The sequence below is a fragment of the Notamacropus eugenii genome, chromosome 5 (genome assembly GCF_028372415.1).
Source record: "Notamacropus eugenii isolate mMacEug1 chromosome 5, mMacEug1.pri_v2, whole genome shotgun sequence".
In the NCBI taxonomy this organism is placed as follows: domain Eukaryota; kingdom Metazoa; phylum Chordata; class Mammalia; order Diprotodontia; family Macropodidae; genus Notamacropus; species Notamacropus eugenii.
In genome coordinates, this window is record NC_092876.1 from 142,894,416 (window position 1) to 142,916,775 (window position 22,360).

The following is a 22,360-nucleotide window of genomic DNA, read 5'->3' on the forward strand; positions in this document are numbered from 1 at the left end:
CAAGACCCAGATAGGTCATCGTTTGCCCCCTGATGGGCGATGGTAGTCTGGTAAATCTTTTACCCTTACCATACTACCTTATTGTTTTAATGGTGATGAATGACTATTGATCTAATTAGCATTCATTTATGCTGCAGTTGTTTAACTCCCCCAAGTGTGAATAAATTAGCATTTATAGTTCTTACACACAGAAATGGCATAAAGGTGACTCACATCTCTAGAGAAACTAGTTATAGTAGCTCAGAAGGCCAGTCTCTCTGTTTTTAAATCAGTTGCTTAATCTCTTTGTACTTTAGTTTTTTCGTCAGTCAAGTGGGAATAAAAAGATCTCTATTATAAGGTTGGACTCCATGTTCTTCAATGACAGATGAAACAATCTAGGGTCCAGAGAAACAAAGAATTTGGATGCACTTTGAACAGCGTAGACTGCATTATAAAAATGCCAGGCATTATTGTTACTGTTATTTCCAAGTGACTTGGTGACACTGGAGTCTAGGATAGCCTGATGGCACTGGGGAATAATTTATCACAGGATCATAGATTTATACCTAGAAAGAGTTTGAGAGGTCATCTAGTCCAACCCCTTATTTTATAGACGAAGCCTAGGGAGATGAGGTGACTAACCCAATGTCACAGAGGTAGCAAGTGGCAGAGCTGGTATTTGAACCCACACCCTTTGAATCCAGACCCAGCATCCTTTTCATTGTTCCAAAAGTCTCCGAACGCAGTCAGCCCTCTTTTTAGGTCACTTTCAGGTCAATGGTGGATTTCTAACCGAAATCACCAGACACTCAAAGGATGGTCAGCTTGACGGGAGTCTGGGACATGTCTAATCAGTCTGGCCCTTCTCTGGTTCGTGTATGGGATTTTATTGTCCTTTCAAGTTTGGGTTTTCAGCTTTGTCTGGGGAGAAACTATGGCACCAGTACACAGCCTTCTGTCTTCTCTAAGATCTACCTGATAAAACTACCGTTGGTGATGGGGAGAATTTTCTGTTTCTAATTTTACAGAACATTGACTTATCAGAGAGGGACATCTGAAGGCACTGGCTCCAGGAACCTGGTCCTCACTGATCCTGTCATTTTGGCAAGTGTCAGCAGGGGGAGTTCTGCTGCTGTAGTTCTACCCTAAGATCTCAATACCAGGGGTCCAGGGGAAGACGAGCCTAAACACTATCCGCCATTCTCTACCTATATAACCCATTAGGTATGGGCTGGAGGGTTAGAGAAGTCCCCAGATCCAGACCAACTAGGAATGTGAGGCAGAGGTATGAGTCCCAAGTGCACCAAACCCTGCTTCTAAAAGGAGATATGAGCCTGAACCCTTGACTCAGAGAACTCCAGATGCCACTAAGACTAAAGCTGCCCCAGTGTCCTTAGGAGCAGGGAAGGTGGAATTTGTTTCAGTTGCTCCAAATGGGATTGGGGAGAAGGATGGTGCCAGATACCATAGCCTGGACAAGGAGAAGAGAAAAGATCACCCACTGTGTTGATCCACTCCACTTTACTCCATGAATAGCATTTTTCTCTTTCTCTTTCTCTGTCTCTGTCTGCCTCTCATTGTCTCTGTCACCCCAGTCTGAGTGAAGTTCCACTGGAATAGGACTGGGATAGAGCTTTGTGAACTTTGAGAGTCCTTGGGGGTGATTGGTTTTCTTGAACTGGTGTCCTACTTTGCCCAAGTTCCTGAGGGACTTGGCGGGGGAGAGCGGGCAGGTGCTAAAGGTAAATGGTCAAGGAAGATTGGCTGAAGATTGGACGCTAAATTGCAAACTTTGCCAATGGGCTTAAGCTTGGAATGTGGACATTAGGTGGAGTACACCCAGGAGTGTGCTGGTAAATATTTAACACCTGGCTATTAGGGTGGTGGGGCGCAGGGGGAAAGGATATGCCCAAGACATACTTTAAAGCTTAATCTGCATTATTAACATTTTAAGTCTAGACAATCAACAAAATAATAAACTAAGTTCTGATTTGTAGCATTTACTGATATCTAAGTTGTGTAAACGCTCACATTTCTTACACCTTCTTTACCCTCCCCCCAACCCCTTGATGATTATCCTTACTGTTCCTGGAGCAAGTCACTTCAACTCTGATGGGGCATTTTCATTAGTTGTCCCCCATGCTTGGAATTCTCTTCCTACTCACCTCTTTCCTTTGGCTTTCTTGGATTCCATTGAATCCTAACTGAAATCTCATCTTCTATAGGAAGTCTTTCCTAATCCTTCTTAATTCTTTTATTTTCCTTCAGTTTCTTATCTACAATTTATTACATATATAGATTGCTTGGACATAGTTATTTGCATGTTATCTCCTCCATTTAATAAAGAAAGAACTCCTTGGAGAGCAGGAACAGTCTTTTACACTAATGCTGAGCACAATGCTGGGCACAGAGAAAGCACTTAAGTGTTAACTGACTGACATGAAAAAGTTAACAATTGACTCTAGCACATCCCTGAGTCCACCCCATTGAGAGGGAAGGTGGGAAGCAAGGATTTATTTTGGCAGGAAGCTGACATGGAGGGAGGTCTTGATGATCAGAGATCTTCCTGAGAAAATAGTGACCTCAAAGGCTATGAAAAAACAGTTCTCAAAAGAAGCATTTCGAACTACTAACAACCATATGAAAGAATGCTCTAAATCATTAATAATAAGAGAAATGCAAATCAAAACAACCTGGAGGGCAAGGATGGTCTTTCTTTTTGCTTGTGTTTGTATTTCCAGTATTTAGGGTAGTGTCTGTAGTAATTGCTTAATAAATTCCAAATTGCTTTCCAGACTGCTTGTACGCATTCACCCATCCACCAACAGTGCGCCAGTGTGCCTGTTTTTCAGAAACCCCTTCAATAATTATCATTTTCCTTTATTTTTGTCAGCTTTGCAATCTGATGGATATAAGATGGAATCTCAGAATAGCTTTAATTTGCATTTCTCCAATTAGCAGTGATTTAGACTTTTTTTCATATGGCTTATAGATAGCCTGGGTTTCTTCCCTTGAAGAATGCTTATTCATATCCTTATACCATTTATCAATTAGGGAATGAGTTTTATTCTTATAAATCTGAATTAGTTTCTTATATATCTTAGAAATGAGTTCATTATGAGAGAAATTCACTGCAAAGATTTCTTTCCCTAATTGTTTCCCTACTAATGTTGGCTTTTTTGGATTTGTTTGTGCAAAAACTTAAAAATTTTCTATTAACAAAATTTACATCTATTTTATTATCTTTATTAGGTATCTCTTGTTTGGTCATGAACTTTTCTTCTACCCATAGATTTGATAGGTTTTTTTTTTCGTATTTCTCTAATTTGTTTATGTTGTAACTTTTTATATCTTGGACATGTATCTATTTAGAGCTTCTCTTGTCTAAATCTTAATTTCTTTCATAGTGCTGTTCCATTGTCCTAGCAGGCTTTTTTCCAATAGTGAGTCCTTATCCCAGTAACTGGGGTCTTTGTATTTATTGAATATTAGGATACATGATACTTTTACTTCTGCATGTTATATACCTAATCTGTTTCACTGATCAATCTCTATTTTTTGACCAGTACCAAATTGTTTTGAGAATGACTGCTTTTAGTTTGAGATCTGGTATGGAAGAAGATTGTGTCTATAACCTCCCAGTTTGGTGGTGTTTAGGACAAGGGATCATAGGACCATAGGTTAGTGCTGTAAGGGATTTCAGAGATCTTCTTTTTTTAGCCATCTTATTTTATAGATGAGAAAACTGAGGCATGGAGGAAATAATGACAGTTAACCTTGATATAGCTGTTTAATGTTTGCAAAGCACTTTATATGCATGACCTCATTTGATCCTTACAAAATCTTGGTGAAGTAGGTATTACTATTATCCTCATTTAACAGGTAAGGAGATTAAGATTTAGGTTAAGGGACTTGCCCAGGGTCACACAGCTAAGTTAAGTGTCTGAAGCAGGATTTAAACTCTGGTCTTTCTGACTCCAAGTCCAGCACTCCATCTACTGCCTAGAGTTATACAGGTAGTATGTAGTGGATACAGGATTTGAATCCTTCTCTTTTGAATTCAGATTTGTAGTGGTAAAATACTGAGTTTGGTTTTCTGATTCTGAAGAATTCTGAAGAAAGGGTTAGAAAAGTTCTCACAGATAATAAAGTGTGTGGGCTGTTTTCTCTTTAAGATAGATCCAAAATCGATCTGGTTGTGTTGGAAGAGAGAGCTCTGGTCTGAGCCTCTAATCATCTTCATTGCATAAACTAACCCTGTCACCTTATGTCAATTTTATCCTCATGTAGGTTCTATATTCTCTATGCTAGCTGATACATGAGGAGGAGCTGCTAGCCCTATCCAGTGTGAAAAGTAGCAGTCACGAAGTAGAAAGAGCCCTGGTTAGTCAGGAGACTTGCATTTGTATCCTGACTCTAGCACTTCTTGGTAAAGCAGAAAGACCACTGGATTTGAAACCAGAGGGCCTGGGTTCAAATGGCTTTGGACGGAGTCTATGTGACTTTGGTAAGTCATTTTGTCTATTGCTGTCAGTTTCCTCATCTGCAAAATGAAAGGGTGAAGACTAGAAAATCTCTTAACTTCCCTTCTCTATCTAAACCTTTGATTTCATGTTTCAGATGCCCCAAAATGGGAAGATACCCCCTGAAATAGGATAAGCCCTACTTTCTCACCTTTTCCATGAATAGAACCCTTGACTTGGGTAGGAGAGGGAAAGGGGACCCTTGGGCAGTTGAGACATTCCGTTGTTTTATCTGTCAATCAATGCTATCTTGTGACTTTAAGGGAAATGCATGCTGTGTTTTTGTTGTGTTCCCTGCTTTTTATTTTTGGCAGAGGTAGGTGATTTATCAACCTGCTTTTCTCTCCCCAAAGAAAGGTTTTTGGGGTCAGGTAAGCCTTGCTCTCTCCCATCAGCTAGAAGACCTCAGAGTTTTCTCTGTCAGTCAGTCAATCAGCAAGCATTAAGTACCTCCCAGTGCTTGGCATTGGAGATTCGAAGGTACACTCAAGGAGTTTACATCCTATAGGGGAAATACCATGTACATATATAAGTATCTGCAGACTGTATGCAAAAGGATATCCTTTCTGTCAACCTAGGGGTGGGTTGAAGTATAGAAGTAGCTACGAAGAGCAGTGGCTATAGAGCTGGGCCTCAGTCAGGAAGACCTGAGTTCAAATGTGGCCTCAGATACTTACTGGCTTTGTGACCATAGGCAAGTCACTTAGGCTCTATTTGCCTCAATTTCCTCATTTATAAAATGGAGATAATGATAGTGCCTTCCTCTCAAGGTTGTTGTGAAGATCAAATGAGATAAGAATTACAAAGTGCTTAGCACAGTGCCTGGCACATAGTCAGTGCTATAAAAATGTTAGCTACTACTACTGTTATTATTGTTATTCCATTATGAATATGAACTTTATAAAAACCATTTGTATTCTCCATGATAGAACAGTAATAACAATAATGATAATAACTCATATTTATGTAGGGCTTTAAAGTTTACAAAGTGTGCCACATGCCTGTGACCCTCTCTGGTCATAGTTCTCTGGTCAAGAAAGGGACGTTGATGCTGATATCCACTGTGTTACCAGTGGATAGACCTGGGGTCCCTATTCCTGCTGAATCTGGGATAAATGTCAGTTTTTAGCATCTGATGAGACCTCACAACAGTAGGAGAGGCAGTTGTCTGGATTGCTTGGGATGGGTCTGGAATCAGATCAACCACCTCCTGTGACAATCAGTGACCAGTTCCTGCAAGTCCCCTGACTCAGTCTCTGACCTTTAGCCTTGAGCCCTGGCTCTGGGATCAAAGAACTTGGAGCTTCCCTCCTTGAAGAGATCCGGGTCCACAACCTGGTTACCATAGACTAGACATACCGAATGCTGAACCAGCTGCCAATGGATGGCATGCCCAACCTCCACCTACTTGGGAGCTCTCCCTTCTGCTCCCCATGCTGAGTCAGCAACATCCCCCTTGGTGCCCTTGGCTTTCCGCCACCATGCAAAGCCAAGTCTAGTTACAATGATTTGGTTCATCTGAAATCTCACATCCTGTACTCTCTTCCAACATGGTACTTAGCCAATTTTCACCCCAGGCGGTGAGGAGCAGCAGCTCTGGGAAGACGGAAAACCTATTCTGCTGAAGGCTCTTGATCTTACATGGGGCTCAACTGACCAGCAGTGAGGGCCATGAGAGGGAGGGGAAGAGTCAAGATGCCTAGACTTCCTTGCCTCTATAGAAGCCACTGGCTGTTTCTGGAGTGGTATGGTTTCTACCCAGCAGCACCAGGGACCTGGCTGGCAATCAACAGCCCACTGCTAGAGCATACTAACTGCTTGGCTTTCCTCCATCCATCCAGGGCATTTGGATCTATTTCTTGTGTTCTACTTATAAACTTGGGAAGTAAGCTAGTAGGTCTCATTGTGAATTGCTTCTATCAGTGTCATTTTCTTTCCAATTCTGAGTGAGGCTTTATTTCCTTACCCTTCTCTCCTCACTCTCCAAGAGCAAACACCTCCTCAGGGAACTAGTGCCACTAAGGATATGACGTATGTGATAAGGAGGGGTGTGGAAGGGTAAGTGCTGTTGGGAAGTGAGTTAGATTTACTTGATATTGAGTAAAGCTCTTGAAGGACTCCAGAGTGGTGAGAACTAGATGAAGAGGTCAGTCATAGCACTAGGAGCCAGTCATAGCACTGGTACTAGGTCATTGGACCACTGATTAGGGGTCTGTATTGTAGCCTCTGACAGCACTACCATACTGAGTTCATCTGGCTCTAGTAGACGGGTTTATGGAGGTGTATCAGAGAGACCTGGGTTGAGCAGAAGCATACATTTGGCCAATTACTCCAGGGGCCAGGGCTTCCAGGAGAGGAGAAACCCCTCAAATCATCTTTCCTGCTTCAGCTAACGATCAGCTTTATTTAGTTTTCAAGGTCAGAGTGATGAATAAAGTGTTTTATTTCTGCCCTAAAATTCCACTTCAATTTCTTTTCTGCTGTCTTCACAGTATATAGTTGGGCCTTTGAGATACACGGGGAATAAAAATAACTCCCTTAGGGCATTAGTTCTTGTTAAGAGACTCTAGAATCTGCAAGCTTCTTGAGGACAGGCACTGGTGTTTTCATTGGTCTTCATCTTCCTCGTAGTAGCTCTTGCATATAATAGACATTCAAGAAAGATCGATTGAATGAAAGAGTTTTCTTAGGTCCCTTCCAACTCTACAATTCTGTGCACTCAGAGGCCCATATGGGAAGACAGATGTTGTGGCTGCACTCCTGGCAGAGTTGCAAAGATCAGCAGATACACAGATCTCCTGGCATGCAAAGACCTTATCAGCAATCAAACAGCTGGTATTGAGGGAGGTAGTAATGAAGTTACCTACTTAGCATTTCTGGGAGAATCCTCAGGCATAACAACAGTACACTCAGCCAATGCACCTGCACTGTGGAGATGATCAGAGGCAAGGTGTCTCACTCCATCGAATCAAGGTTGGTCAGCATCTTCACAGCTGTTTCCCACAGAAAGGAAAACTCCCTAAGTTCCCAGGCAATGTAAACTGACCGTGTGTTTATAAAATATGCTGCAAGGCCCAAGTAAAAGAGAACATTTAAAATGCATGAACTTGCAGCAAAGTAAATGACTGAAAACTGAGGGCAGCAGAGAGAGAGAGAGAGAGAGAGAGAATAGTTACATGCCTATCGAAGTGTCTTCCCTTTTCCTTGAACACCCAAACTGATCTGAAACAACAGCTTAAAAATAACCCAAACATACAAACCTTTTGAAAATGAAAAATGATGCTGATATGTGATTTAAAAGACAGAGGCACCATTTAAACCTTGAAGGGGTGGTCCCCCAGACAGTGCTAGAAGGTACATGTCACAGACCACACAGTTACCAAAGGAATCAGCAGCCTCTAACTTGCCTTCACTGCTCAGACTCTTAATGCTTTGAAAGAAGCAACATAAGCATTAGGCTTGTGAATTTTCAGCTATGGCTTTTGCACCAAAGTAAATCATGATATCAAAGGATTCCATTTCCTGGAAGTATTGGAGAACATTCTTTCTAACCAGGGGCTCCAATCCCTCTTCTTGAACTGAATTTTGAGCCACTTTCCTTCATGTTGAACTTTATTGATATGATCTCATAGAATTCTCTCTGGAAGAGGATCCTGATGCAGAAACACTATGTGAAGGTCCAGGTAAGGACAAAGAAGAGGAGCAAATGCAGCCATGCAAAGTAGCAACTGGCACCAGCATAGTCTTGTCACGCTGAAACTGAAACCAGTCATGCAATGTCAATCACAGTTGAGGGGGGTTGGATGAATAATAGTTATTGGGATAACCACAGGCTGAGGCATTCTCACAGATCCTTCTCACAACCTGGAAGACCATGGTCAATTTTTCTGTGTGCAAAGTTACTAGCCTTTGATATTGGCTTGTAGCTATCAAAACTTTCTCCACGTCACCTTACCATTAGCTTCCTCTTCATTGAATAGTATCAGAGCCAGGACAGATTTCAGAAGTTTTCTAGCACAAATCCCTCATTTCACAGTGGAAATCAAGGTTAGGAGTGGGTGACTTGCCTAGGGTCCCACAACTGATTAGGAGCAGAGCCATTGTGGTTTGTCCTTCATTCTTGAAGAGGACCATGACATCAGGGAGGTGATGCCATGACATGCAAGTGAACTGGATTTAAGTGAGGGAGGGCTGTGCAAAGTCACCAGCCTCACTTTCTCCTCTAGAGCCATCTGAGTCCAGTGGTGAGATATAGATCAGGGCAAATGGAGATGGCCCTGGATGCAGTGAGAGCCATAGTTCAGTCCCAAAGAACTGGACCCTAGACCTACATGTTTTACATCATACTACCTGGTTTCAATCTGTCCTGGAATCTGGGTCCCCTTTTTATCTTACGGGAATCACAAATTGGCAATGAAAATCATACTAGTACATCAACACATAACTGCACTCTGCTATAGGGAAAAGAACAGCTGGGGTACACCTGTCATCTCTGTTATTGGGAGAGGTTGAGGCTGGCAGATCCCTTAAACTGGGAGTTCTGACCTACTGTAGGGCTAGAGCCAAATAAGTATCCAAATTTAATGCCGCACCAGGTGAGTCCCCTGAACAATGGACAAACAGGCTATGTAAGAAGGGGAAAACTGGCTCAGGTTAGAGAAACAAAGCAGGTTGAAGTTTCTGTACTGGTCATTACCTGGGACTAGACCTTGAGTAGCCAATACACTTCCAGGCTGGGTGAGACAGGGACACTCAGTCTCAGGAAAAAACAAAAGAAGGGAAAGAAAAGGGAAAGAAGGGGAAAAGAAAGAGAGCACCAGGTTAGGAATAAAAAAGTCTGGGATTTTTAGCCTTTTTTTGCTACTCTTTCCTGTGTCATTGTAATTTGCTTAGCCTCTCTTATTGATCCAATGAGGGGGTTGGATTAGATCTCAAAGTTTCCTTCCATCTCTAAAATCCAATGGTTCCTAATTCTGAGATGGCACTGAAGGTCAGATTAGTCTTGAGAGAACTGCTTCCTCAGAATGTACTCTAAGTATCTCCAAGCTCAGCCTGTCAATGGAGAGCTGGGGGAGATTTTGATGGGGAGAAGATACTCAAGGAATTGACTCATTTCTGGATCTTTTATTTGGTGGTGTGCAGGGGGGTATGTTTTTTAGAACCTTTTATTCTCCTTTTTTTTTTTTGAAATCATGCAAAACATACTTCCATATTAGCCATGTTGCAAAAGAACACACACACACACACACACACACACACACACACACACCAAGAAAAGTAAAGGATGTGAAAAAAGTGTACTTCAATCTGCACTCGGAGTTCTTTGAGATCACTCAGTTCTCTCTTTGGAGGTGGTTAGCATTTTTCATCACGGATTGTTTGGAACTGTCTTAGATCATTGTCTGGATCAGAGTAGCAAAGTCTTTCACAACTGATCATTGTTAATATTATTGCTACGGTATATAACGTTCTTCCGGTTCTGCTCACTTCACTTTGTAACATTTCATTTAAGTCTTCCTAGCTTTATCTGAAACAATCCTCCTTGTCATTTTCTATTGCATAATAGCATTTCATCACAATCAGGTACCACAACTTGTTCAGTCATTCTTGATTGATGAGCAGCCTCTCAATGTCCAATTGTACGATGTCCAATGTCCAATTCTTTGCCATCACAAAAAGAGCTGCTTTAAATATTTTTGTACAAATAGTTCCTTTTCCCTTTTCTTTGAACTCTTTGGGACAAAGACCTAATAGTGGTATTGCTAGGTCAAAGGATATGTAAAGTTTTATAGCCCCTTGGGCATACTGGCATATCTCATTTTGTAGCCCTTTGTTTTATTTCACTTCACAGATATTGCAGTTTTGTTTTTACAAATTGAAGGTTTGTGGTAACCCTGTGTCAAGTAAGTCTTTTGGTGCCATTTTTTCAGCCACATGGGTTCACATTCTGGTAATTATCACAGTATTTCAAGCCTTGTCATTATTGGTATATCTGAGATGGTGATCTGTGGTCAGTGTTCTTTGATGTTACTATTCTAATTGTTTTGGGGCTCCTTGAGCCATGACCGTATGAGACAGGGAACTCAGCTGATAAATCTGTGTGTTTGGATTGCTCCCCCTAACCACTGTTCCTCTGTCTCTCTCCCTCTTCTCTGGCCTCCCTATTCCCTGGGATACAACAATATTGAAAAATATTAGTTGATAAAGCAGCAGCAGGGTTTGAGAAGATTGACTCCAATTTTGAAAGAAGTTCTACTGTGGGTAAAATGCTATCAAACAGCATCACAATATTCTTGAAAGGAAGAGTCAATTGATGAGGCAAACTTCATTGTTGTCTTATTTTAAGACATCGCCACCTCTACTCCAACCTTAACAGCCAAGATCCTCCACAAGCAAAAAGTCATTATCTTGACTGAAGAGTCAGATATGGTTAGAATTTTTTCACTATAAAGTATTTTTTAATTAAGGTGTCCACACTTTTTAGACATAATACTATTGAGTACTTAATAGACTGTAGTGTAATGTAAACATAACTTTTATACGCACTAGGAAGCAAAAAATTTGCGTGATTCCCTTTATTGAGATATTCATTTTACTGTGGTGGTCTGGGACCAAATCCGCAATATCTCTTAGGTATGCCTATGGTTTCAAATTGGAACCTACAGGTTTCCATGAGGTGACTGAAAAATTTCTCAGAACTACCCCATTTCCTAACTGTATTATGCCTTACTGTGGGCATACTGTTTCTTTTCTCAATAAGTCATAATTATAAAATAGGCAAGTCAAGCACTGCTGCCCATTTCCTAGGGTGAGATGTATAGTTGAGGGTAAAAGGGACATAGTAGCCTACCAAGAAGAAGGGTCAATACTGATGGGTTGCTATGTGGCCAGTATGGTTTTAGGCATAGTGAACAACATCTCAGTTTTGGACAATCTCAATGGTATTAGTCAGAATTTACAGAATCTTGGGCCTGAAATTCTATTTTCGGCCAGGGAACCACGTTTGTACTCCTGGCTAACCTTTTGGGGAAGGAGATGATGACATGTGACTTTAAAGACAAACAAACAAACAATCTTCCCTGAAATCCACTTTCACCTCTAGACCCACCAAAGACTTTGTGGCTCTCTGTTTCCAGGGATTTGTCTCTGCCTCTTTTTACCTCAGGGCCTAGGAAGCCGCACCAATGCCAGCAACCAGCCCCAGCCACCCCTACCAAGGTTCCTGTATGAGGTGTTAAATTGGCAACACTTGTGAATCAGTTTTGCCTGGAGGCAGGGCTTTTGAATAGACAGGGGAGCTCAGAGGCATTGATCTTGTGTAGTGTTTAGCAGAACTGATTTTTTTTAAAACTCTCTTCCTCCCCAGCTTTTAGAAAAAAGTTTTTTTTTACTCTGATACTTGGATGGATGCATGATCTCATCAATATGAATATTCCCTCCACCATCACAGACCACAGCTCATCCAAGCCTACTCATGCTGAGTGATTCTACACAGAGGATCTATCCTACAGACTGTAGACTATGTGTTGGTTACCAGTCCAACTCCCAAGCTATTCACCTGTTTGCTGCTCTTGCTACCTGCCACCTCATCCTGCTATATGGGTCCTTGAAGTCTTCATGTCAGTTCTTACATAAAAGTCATTATTAAAAACATGCTGCATCCTTCTGATAGAAAAGTCCATGTTCCATCATGTGGAATTGCAAACTTTTAGAATCTTTGTTTGAAGAATAATCTAAAAGTACATAGTAAAAGTTACAAAAATAATTACAGCCTTTCACCCAATAATTCTGTTGGGAAAAACATCCTAAAAGTTGCATATCTATATCTACAGAGCCATATCTATATGTATAGTGAATATATGGGGCAGCTAGATGGCATGGTAGTTAGAGCACTGGGCCTAGATCTAGTCAGAAATGAGCTTGAGAAGGAAATGGCAAACTACTCCAATATCTTTGCCAAGAAAATCCCAAATGGGGTCATGAAGAATTGGACACAACTGAAAATGACTAAGCAACAACGTGTGCCTGCATGTGTGTGTGTATGTATGTGTAAATACTGTCTGCATCTTGGGCCATCTCCAGCCATCCTGATGAATATCAGGCCACTGGACCCGGAGGGCTCAGAGAAGAAAGTGAAGTTGGTGACCTTGCACAGCCCTGCCTCACTCAAATCAAAGTCAACTGCAAGTCCTGTCCTCATCTTTATGTCATCGTCCTCTTCGAGAATGAAGGACAAACACAACAACAACAACAGCTGTCTGTTGAAAGATTTTTGTAAGTGTTATGTGTAATTGCAAAAATTGGAAGCAATCTGAATATCCAACAACAGGGCAATGACTAAATAAATTACCTTAATATTATGGTGCCTAGGACAGACAAATCTTACAGGGAATACAAAAAGATATGGAAATACCTTTATGAAATGCAGTGAAGAAAGTGGAACCAAAGTATTATATACTAACTCCAACCATATAAGAGGAAAAGTTAAATGAGAATGAATAGACAAATACTATTGAAAACTTAGTGGTGTCAGTTATTTTATACGCTGAAATTAATTACAATGCAGATACTTGCTCAGAAATTTTGGTTGGTTGTATATTGATGGCCAATATTAAATTTTTAATAAAACTTTTAGTAAAAATAGAAAAGCCCACCATGCATCTTTTCATAGTTTGGAGCCTGATTCCCTTGAGAGATCTAAGAAATTGGAACACAGCTGCTGTGTTACTTCCAAGCATCTAGAGAAAAGAATGGCAGAATATAGAGTCAATTTGCAAATGAACCAGAAGAAATGACAAATCTCTGGGTGCTAAGTACTCCACCTGATGTCTTCACACTGCACACCCACACAAGAAGAAGGTGCAATTTCCCACAAAGGTGAAAGTGGGGCAAAGTGATAGAAAGTCAGGGAATTCATAATGGAGCCATTTGGAGGAAGAGACCAGGATTTCCATGTGTAAGACACGGTGTGCAAAGATAGAGGACCGATTTACCTGGGACTCTGACAGCATCTAAAATTCTCTTGGGTCAGTTTCCCGGTGCATCTACCCCAATTCCTTGCTGCTGGAAGGGTGGGTTGCTTTAGTTCTGACATCGAGAGACAGTTACTCAACAAGAATTGATTACATAGAAACAGCAGATCTAGCCTTGCCATAGGCCATGTGGGAAATATAAAGAATTATAAGAGATGACTTCTATTCTTAAAGATTACTTTCTCCTTCTTGAAATTACTTTGCATTTATCTTTATGTATAGATATTCTATCCCCCTCCTTCTCAGAAGAGTATAAGCTCCTTGAGGTCAGAGACTGTTTTGTTTTCTGTCTTTATGTCTCTGGGATCTAATGCAGTAGTATCTTGCACAGAAGGTATTCAATAAATTGTATATGGAGTTGAATTGAAAAATCTAGTTAGGGAAGTGAAATGTGCATGCATGAAGTTAAATAACAATAAGAAAATTAGATCACAGAATAAGCCAAAAATATAAGAGATGTCACCAGGGAGCATATGAATAAAAGTCAGACACTTTTGATCTTTATTCTGCTCCTTTTTCCTAGACCAACACTCCATTGAACTGAGTGGGAGGAAAGAAGGCTGCATTGGTCATATGGGTCTGGGGCTCTATTGGAACTTCGGAATAGGTTAGAGAAAGGGTAAAAGGGGTAGTTCTCATAATGAATGTGACAAGTACTGAAAGAAAGTCACACCTGAGATAAGGTTTGCCCTGGGTAACTCCCTCTTTACCTCATTTCTGATTTCAGAAACTTGTGCTTCTTCAAATTGGGTCAAGACTTTCAGTCATATGCTCCCAGAAGGGGACTTGGAATTACCCAGTAAGGTCTGGGCTGAGTTTTCCCCAGGCACCAACCATATCCATCTTTTGCTTCTCCCATCTATCCTCTACTATCTTAATCCACTCCCAGATCATCTCTTACTCATTATGATTCATTATTACAACGAAGGGCCCCTATGTAGCCTGGTATTGCTCACTCACAACTAGCTAAAGTCATGTTCAAAGACTCATAAAATTTTTCATCTACCACCCACCACTGCCCTTATGGTTAACAATTTCCCATGACCTGTTTGTTTCCCCAGCTCTTTATTAATCACTGACCGCATAGGAAAAAATTTTCCCCACTACCTTCTTCTTCTTCTCATTCCCTTCTTCAACCCACTCCAAATTTTTCCGCTCCTTTCACTTTGCTCTCCGGAATTCCAATTTCATAGCAAACAAGCCTCTTCCCTGGATCTCTTTCTCTCACAGTCTTTCCGTCAACTAGCCGTCATTGAGACCTGGTTCTTCCCTTGGCCCCTCCCACGCTCTGTTCCCTAATGATATTGCATCCCTGGTCATCCTCTCCACCAATGGTTTCTAAAAAAATTATAATTTATGTAATAAAACAAGCATTTCCATAACATAATATAATTAAAAAAAGATGATTGTATATGAAACTGCAAATCTATTATGTACAGCTTGCTATTCCTTTTAAATATATAATAAAGTTATGTAAATTTATTTTTTTCTCCCTCCCTCCACCCTAGAGACAGCTGCTATTAGACACAAACATGTGTCTAGAAAAGAATTCTTTCCACAACATACTTGACAAATAGCCATCCAATCTTTGTTTGAAAACCTTCAGGAAGGGAGGGGGAATACAATACCTTCCTAGAACAGCTCGTTGCACTTTCAGATACTTCTAATTGTAAATAATCCCCTACCCCCATTCCTTGTATCTAATCTAAATTTACCCTTGTTGCAACTTCTACCTATGGCTTCCATCTGGGACCAAACAGAATAAATCCAATCCATCATAGTTGCCTTTCAAACACTTGAAGATAAGATATCATGGCCTCACTGAGTACTCTCTTCTATAAGTCAAGCATCCCCAATTCCTTCATTAAAAAAAAAATAACAAGAATTTATTTTTCCTTCACAAATTTCCTCATTGGCCACGTTACAAATATGCCTTATTTTGTATCTTAACTCTTTCACCTTTCCGTCATGAAGAGGGTAACATGATACATCATTGGTCCTTCCCCAGTTCCTTTAATTCTTGAACTCTTAGCTATTCTCTATTCTGGTTGCATGCCTCTGGATATTTTAAGTTTGTCAATGTACTTCCTAAAATAGGATGCCTGGAACCATCCTTATTCCTAGAAGCCATGACTCTATTAATGCAGTTCTCTCTGTGTAGCTCTTTCTGTCAAACTTAGCATGCAAATAGGTGCTTAATAAAAAGGTTTTTAGGTGTTCATGGTGGAGGTGTTAGTAGAGGTAGGCAGTGTGGTGTAATGCAAAGCGCAGGATAATGAGGTTCATGTCTCAGTTTTGCTTCTTACTCCCTGTTAGATCCTAGGAAAGTCCTTTAGGAATTCCTTAGGACTTGCATTCTGAGCCTCAGTTTCCTCATCTGTAAAGTGAAGGTGCAGTTCTTGCAGTGTGGTCTGGGAAGCCTCAGGGTCTGCAATACTTTTTCTAGAGGCTCTGCAAGAATAAAGCTATTTTCATAATCATATTAAGACATTTAACATGGTAAATATCATTAGATATAACTCACATAAACAAAAGCTCTTTGAGGGTCTTCAATAATTTTTAAGTGTGTAAAGGAATCTGGAGACCAAAAATTTTGAGAACTGCTAGATTAGATAATCTCTAAAATCCATTTGAATTTTAAACCCTGTGAGTCAAGTTTTGACTGGTCTCTTGTAGGTCCCCTGGTCCTTTCAGCCATAATTTTACTTTGCTCCAGGTCTTTGGCTGGGAATCCCAGTTGTTTTCACTTTCCTGGTGCAGCTGCAGACTGCCCTGTCCTGGTAAAGGAACAGTTCCCTCAGGCTTAGTGAGTCACAGAGGGAGCTGGGGATGTGATGATTGGTATCACACCCAGACTGTGAAAGGCTTATCAGAGGTTTTCTTAGTGCCTAGTAAGTCCTGGCAGTAGGATGTACTTAATAACTGCTTCCCAAATAAGCAATTTGTTTCATGCTTTTCTGTAAAGAACTGGAGTGGTATCCTGTGTTATCCTAGCCTGTAAGACCTAATTATTTATTTCAATCATGCCTGACTCTTTGTGACTCTATTTGGGGTTTTCTTGGCAACAGACACTAGAGTGGTTAGTTTATTTCGCACTCAAGTCAAGACATCATGCTCATGATATCGTTGGTCTGCTTCAAGAATGAAGCATCAGCAGCAACAAACCTCCATAGGGTCCTCATACTTTAGGACCTGGAGCTGAAATGGACTTTAGAGTCCACATACTCTAATGCTTTCATATTACACATGAGGAAAGTGAGGCCCAGAGAGGGTCAAGGAAACCATTCATGCTTTGATTTTGGATCATCACTCCTTCTGAGGGGCTTTAAGAGAATTGGTGGTGCCATCTACATTCTCCCTCCCTTGCAGGGAAGCCCTGGGCTGCTGAGATCCTAAGGGCTATATCTAGTTTTTGTATGTTCTAAGTCACTCCAGGACAGAGTAGAAACATGACTGCACAGCTCCTACTTATCTCTGTATATCTTCCCTTGCTCTTTTGGTACCCAGTCCCTTCCATTTCCCTTATGATGCTGCAGATACAGTCAACAAACAGTTGCTACATGCCAGGTACTGTGCTAAGCCAAACAAATACAAGCAGAGAGAAAGATGATCCCTGCCATCAAGGGTCTTACATTTTAATGAAAGAAGGCCACACATAAAAAGGAGCTGACAGGAGGGTGGGGAGGGGAAGAGGGAAGATGTCCATTGAAGGAGACATGGTAGAGTCATGTGGAGAGGAGTTAGCAGGGCAGCCTGGAGAGGAATAAAGACCTCGTTGACCTGGATCTCCTTAAAAATGGAGATTTTAGATATAAGAAGGTGAGGCTAAGTCCCCAAGTCCTTACCTTTCCTGCTCTTCTGACCCCTATTAAAACTTACCTGTTATAGGTCCCATTTCCTCAGGATTCTGTTCTTCCTTAGGGAACTAATAAAGTAGACTGTAATATGTTAATGTGTTACTTCCCCAGGTAATATCTATTTTTGCTGGACCTTTTGGAAACAATGACAACCCAAAAGAATAATTTTAATGAGAGGAAGAGATTTCAGACCCTGATACAAGCCAATATTGGAGATATTGTGGGGAAAGAACCTCTGAATTCATACCAATTGGGCTAGTTTTAAGTAAGCATGTGGATAACTAGAAAATGAGATGCCTTTGGCTTTAAGAAACCTAAATGCCATTGTGAGAGAGGGTCTTGGGCTCAGTGAGATTTTCCCATCCTTTCCAACTTCCTTAAAAGTAGAGGAGGGGGCTAGCTGTCAAGTTCCAGGTTCCTTATTCTTGGTTGTCTCAATATTGTCTCAGGCTTCTTGAGAGTCAGTGGGAGCTTGTAGAGTCATAGATTTAGAACAGGAAGGGATCTTAGAAGCCATCAACTCCCACCCTCTCATCATGTGCCTACAAAAACACTTGTCCAGGGTCACATGCTAGTAAATGTCTGAGTCAGAATTTGAACTTGGTAACTTCAAGTTTGGTACCCTGTTATTCCACACTGTCCTCCCATGACTGAGAATGTATCTCAAAGGAAAAACGTTAGAATTAAGGCTTCATGGGATGTCATAGTGTTAATTGGAAGAAGACAGATGTTGGTGTGCCTTTTGACGCTGGGACTTGGTCCAGAGGATTCTTTCTGGGGGTTGTTCCATCAATCCTCCTATATTCATTTTACCTAAGCACCATCGTCATAAGTGGGTGGAATTTGCAGAAAGAGTATTTATGTTTGATGACGGGCAGCTACTTGGTTCAATGTATAGAGTGCTGGACCTGGAGTCAGGAAGACCTCAATTTAAGTCCTGCCTCAGACTCATACTAGCTATGTAACCCTGAATAAGTCATTTAATTTCTGTGCACCTCAGTTTTCTCAACAATAGTAATACCTACCACACAGAGTTGTTGTAAGAATAAAATGAGATAATATTTGAAACGAAGTGCTTATTTCTGTGCTTTATGGGTGACTGGATGACTCAGTGAGTATAGCACTGGGCTTGGAGTCAGGAATATTCGTCTTTATGAGTTCCAATTTGGTCTCAGACACATATTAGCTGTGTACCCCTGGGCAAGTCACTTAACCCTGTTGTTTGCCTCAGCTACTCATCTGTAAAATGAGCTGGAGAAGGAAATGCCAAATCACTCTAGGATCTTTGCCAAGAAAACCCCAAACGTGGTCACCAAGAGTCAGACATGACTAGACATTTGTTGTTTTATTAATGCTAGCTATTGCATAAGGAAATGCTTCCTCAACATTATAATAGCCCCAAAGCATAATTTTTTTTTTATTTTGCTCCAGGAAACTGGGGGGTTTTTAGTTCCTGGAGGTAATGATAGTAAGTGGCACCGAGATTTGAACACTGGTTCATTTGCGTTTTTGAACATTTTTGCATTTTCCTGGGAAGAGAAATGAAAAGTCATGTTGCCTTTCTCTGCAGAATTACCTGTGGGCACAAAACATAACAAATAATTCTCCTTGAGCAAAGTTATCTCCCTGAGAACTCTCTAAGTTACCACAGACACAGGGAAGCAGGGACATAGAATTGAGAGGCAAAAGGGAACTTGAAGATTATTGAATCCAGCTTTCATTGTAGAGATGAGATTATTGACAGAGAAGTACCTTGCTAGACAAAGATTGAAGGTCTTCAGAAGTAAAGGTCTTCTAACTCCAGACCAAGTGCTCTTTCTGCCATACTGCCTATGCTCTACCACGTAGCCAATATGTTTTGGTGTTAGAAGAGACTCATTGAGAAAATCAACCCAGCACTTGCTGAGAGAGGTAATTCTCTGGCTACCTCTTCCTGTCAAATTACAAATCATAGGCATAGCCTTTGGGATCATCTAGTCCAAATATCTCATTTTATGAATGAGTATACAAATGTTCAGAGAAGCATGTGACTGGTTTCAAGTCACACGGGTGGGTGAGTCATGCTTTTCATTTCTGGGATGCCATATTAGGGGAAACATATTATGAGAGTAGGTCACCAATCAACTAGACAAATTATACATTTTTCTTGTATGCCTAGCACAGAGCTAGGCTTTAGCAGGTATGAAATAGGAAATTATTATCTCTACTGTACCAAAACAATTTTTAATTTATTTGAAAAGACAAGAACTATACAAAGCAATTTGTGAATGAGACTTACATACATGCATTCATATTACATATGTAAAATAACACATATGTTAAATATGTGCCCTTATACATATGAGTGTATGTGTATATACATATACACACATATATCTATATCTATTTAAGCATATAAGCTGACACTGGATCGTACTAGGGTTTAGGGACCTTAATGATCATACAGTGTAAGCTGAGGCTTAAGGAGCCTAAGTGATTTGCCTAGAGTCAAGTAGGAAGTAATAAAAATACTAAGTAAGAAAATAGAACACTCCATAGTAATGGTTAATTAATAATAATAGCAAACATTTATACAGCACTTATTATGTGCCAGGAACTGTGCTAATTATTATTAGCAGGTTACCATTCTTATCTCATTTGATCCTCACCGCAACCTTGGGTGGTAGGTGTTATTATTATTATTCTCATTTTATAGGTGAAGAAACTGAGAAAAACTGAAGTTAGTTGACTTGTCTAAGGTCATGCAACTAGTAAGTATGAAGGCTAAGTTTGAAAACACATCTTCTTGACTCCAGGCTGGGTGCTCTGGTCATTGCTCCACTGGCTACCTTGTAACCCACTGGTCAATCTGACCTTCTACGTCATTGCTCTGGGCCTCTGCTTGTCCCTTGGCAATACTCTTACACCATGAAGGTCAGACTTCATTTCATTGCATCTTCCCTGAGAGAATCTCATCATCTGTACACCACAGTGTCTCTTTGCCCTTTTCTAGTAATTCCTTTGAGAAAGAAGAGGGGGAACCTGTGGTTAGAGAAGAGCCAATCTGTGGTTCTGTTTTCTCATGGGCAGTAACAGTAATAGTGAAGGGTAGAATTTGCCCTGGGCAAAAATAAACAGATAAAGGGTTTCTTGGGTACCCTCAGTGCCCTTCTGTATGTCCCTCCTCTCCAGGTGCCAATGCCCTCAGGTTCTTTATTGGTCCTCTACAACAGCCTATCTAGGCTTGTTCTCTCTTTCTTCCCCACCTCCACACCAAAACAGATTTTTCCTATGTCCTGTCCTCCCTAGGGCCTTGCTAGGTGACTGGTTGATAAGTTTTATACAAATAATAAATGCCATAGCAGGAATGGAAACCAGTTGAAAATGTTTAACCTCATCCAGATAATCTATTTGCTTTTCAGCGGAAGAGCTTAATGTAACAGACCAATGTAAGACAATTCAGGCTCTAGAGCAGACCATTGTAACACTGGAAATGGCCCAGCTCTAGGTCTCATCTGGTGAGAGGGCATAGAAGGAGATTTCCCTTGGTTACAGCCATGACATATATGTAGTCTGTTGTTGGACCTCTGTGCTGAAAGCCTTGGTAGAAACAAGCTAAGATCAAGAAATAGGTAGATAAGTCATGGGAAGTGAAGAAGATGGAAAAGTCAGGGTGGTACAGTGAAAAGTGCCCTGGTTTGGAGTCAGATGGCATCCAATCTTGCCTCCATCATCATTTACTGCCTGTAAATGAGCTTGGGCTCATTTAATCTCTCTAGGCTTTAGTTTCCTCATCATGAAGGGTTTGGACTAGATTGCTCCTATGGCATTTTCCAACCCTAAAATATGACAATTATTTACTAAATACATACTACATGTAAGGCATTGTTTTGGGCTCTGGAGATATCCAGACAAAATGAAATATAGGCCTTTTTCTCAAGTACAAAGTGCTTGGTGCTTCACTGTCATGGCCTTTGAGAGTCACTTTCATGTTGGAATAAGGCTTTGGAATAAAGCTTTATTGATGGAAGAGAGGATATTTTAGTAAAATTCTCCCCTTTAGTTACTGAGTTGTAGGAGTGCCTGAAGGAGAACAGCAGAAATGTTTGAGGTTGAAATATTGTAGCATTAAAAAGCACAATCTTAATTATCTTTGGCTTCCAAGCCAGACTTGCATGTACATAATTGTGTTTCATCTCTGTAGCCTGGGGTATTCTGAAGTACAGAAATTGTCCATGCTCTGTCCAGAGTCTCATGCTAGTTAGGAACTCATAAGAGCATAGTTATAAATGCTATATCCAAGCAACCCAAATTGGTGGGGCCCCCACAGAAGAAACCCCTCCTCACTCTGATGGAAGGTGTTTATTTGGTAATCAACAAACAGAAAAGAGACTCCTTCTGAATTTTTTGCTTGGGGGCCTTGAATTTAAAGTTATACCATTGCACAGGACTGTTCATTTGAATTTCTTTACTATCTTAACAGACATCATTATCTGAGAACTAGTGATCAGAGGTTTTCAACCTGTTGCCTTCCTGTCTTCTTTTTCTTCTGTATTTGGATAAACAATCAATCAATCAACAAACATTGATTAAATGTGCTATGTTAAGCAAGCATTAGAGAGCCAACAAAGACTTGCTTCTAACAGAAGAAGCAAATGTACATATAAAAGCACATACAGAAGCTATATTTAGTGCATGTGTGAGAAGTGACTGGGATATATTTTAGAAGGACGAGCATTCTGTCTCACCCCTAAAAGATATCTGGACTATTGTGCTCTTTGAGTCAGAAGACGTACATGAATCTTGCCTAAGAGTTTTGGAAAGAACTCATACAATTCTTGAGAAAACAGGTTAAAAGGAAGAAGCAGGGACTTACGTAAACTGAGCAGTAGCAGCAGTTTGGGTTGGGGGCTGGGATTTAAGCCCTCCTGGGACTTAAGAAGAAAGCCTATGGCACAGGGACAATGTGAGATAGAGAGAAATAAAG

General features: G+C 40.7%; 1 protein-coding gene across 3 annotated transcripts in view; it reads left to right on the plus strand.

Annotated features, from left to right (window-relative positions):
• POU2AF1 (POU class 2 homeobox associating factor 1) overlaps positions 1-22,360 on the plus strand; it is an 88,375-nt gene that overhangs the window by 4,777 nt on the left and 61,238 nt on the right. For 2 of the 3 annotated variants that reach the window (XM_072611145.1, XM_072611146.1), the window contains one exon: positions 4,273-4,489. The exons of the other annotated variant lie outside the window; for it this stretch is intronic. The gene's annotated coding sequence lies outside the window, so the exon portion shown is untranslated. The remainder of the gene's footprint in view (positions 1-4,272; positions 4,490-22,360) is intronic. 3 annotated transcript variants of the gene reach the window in all.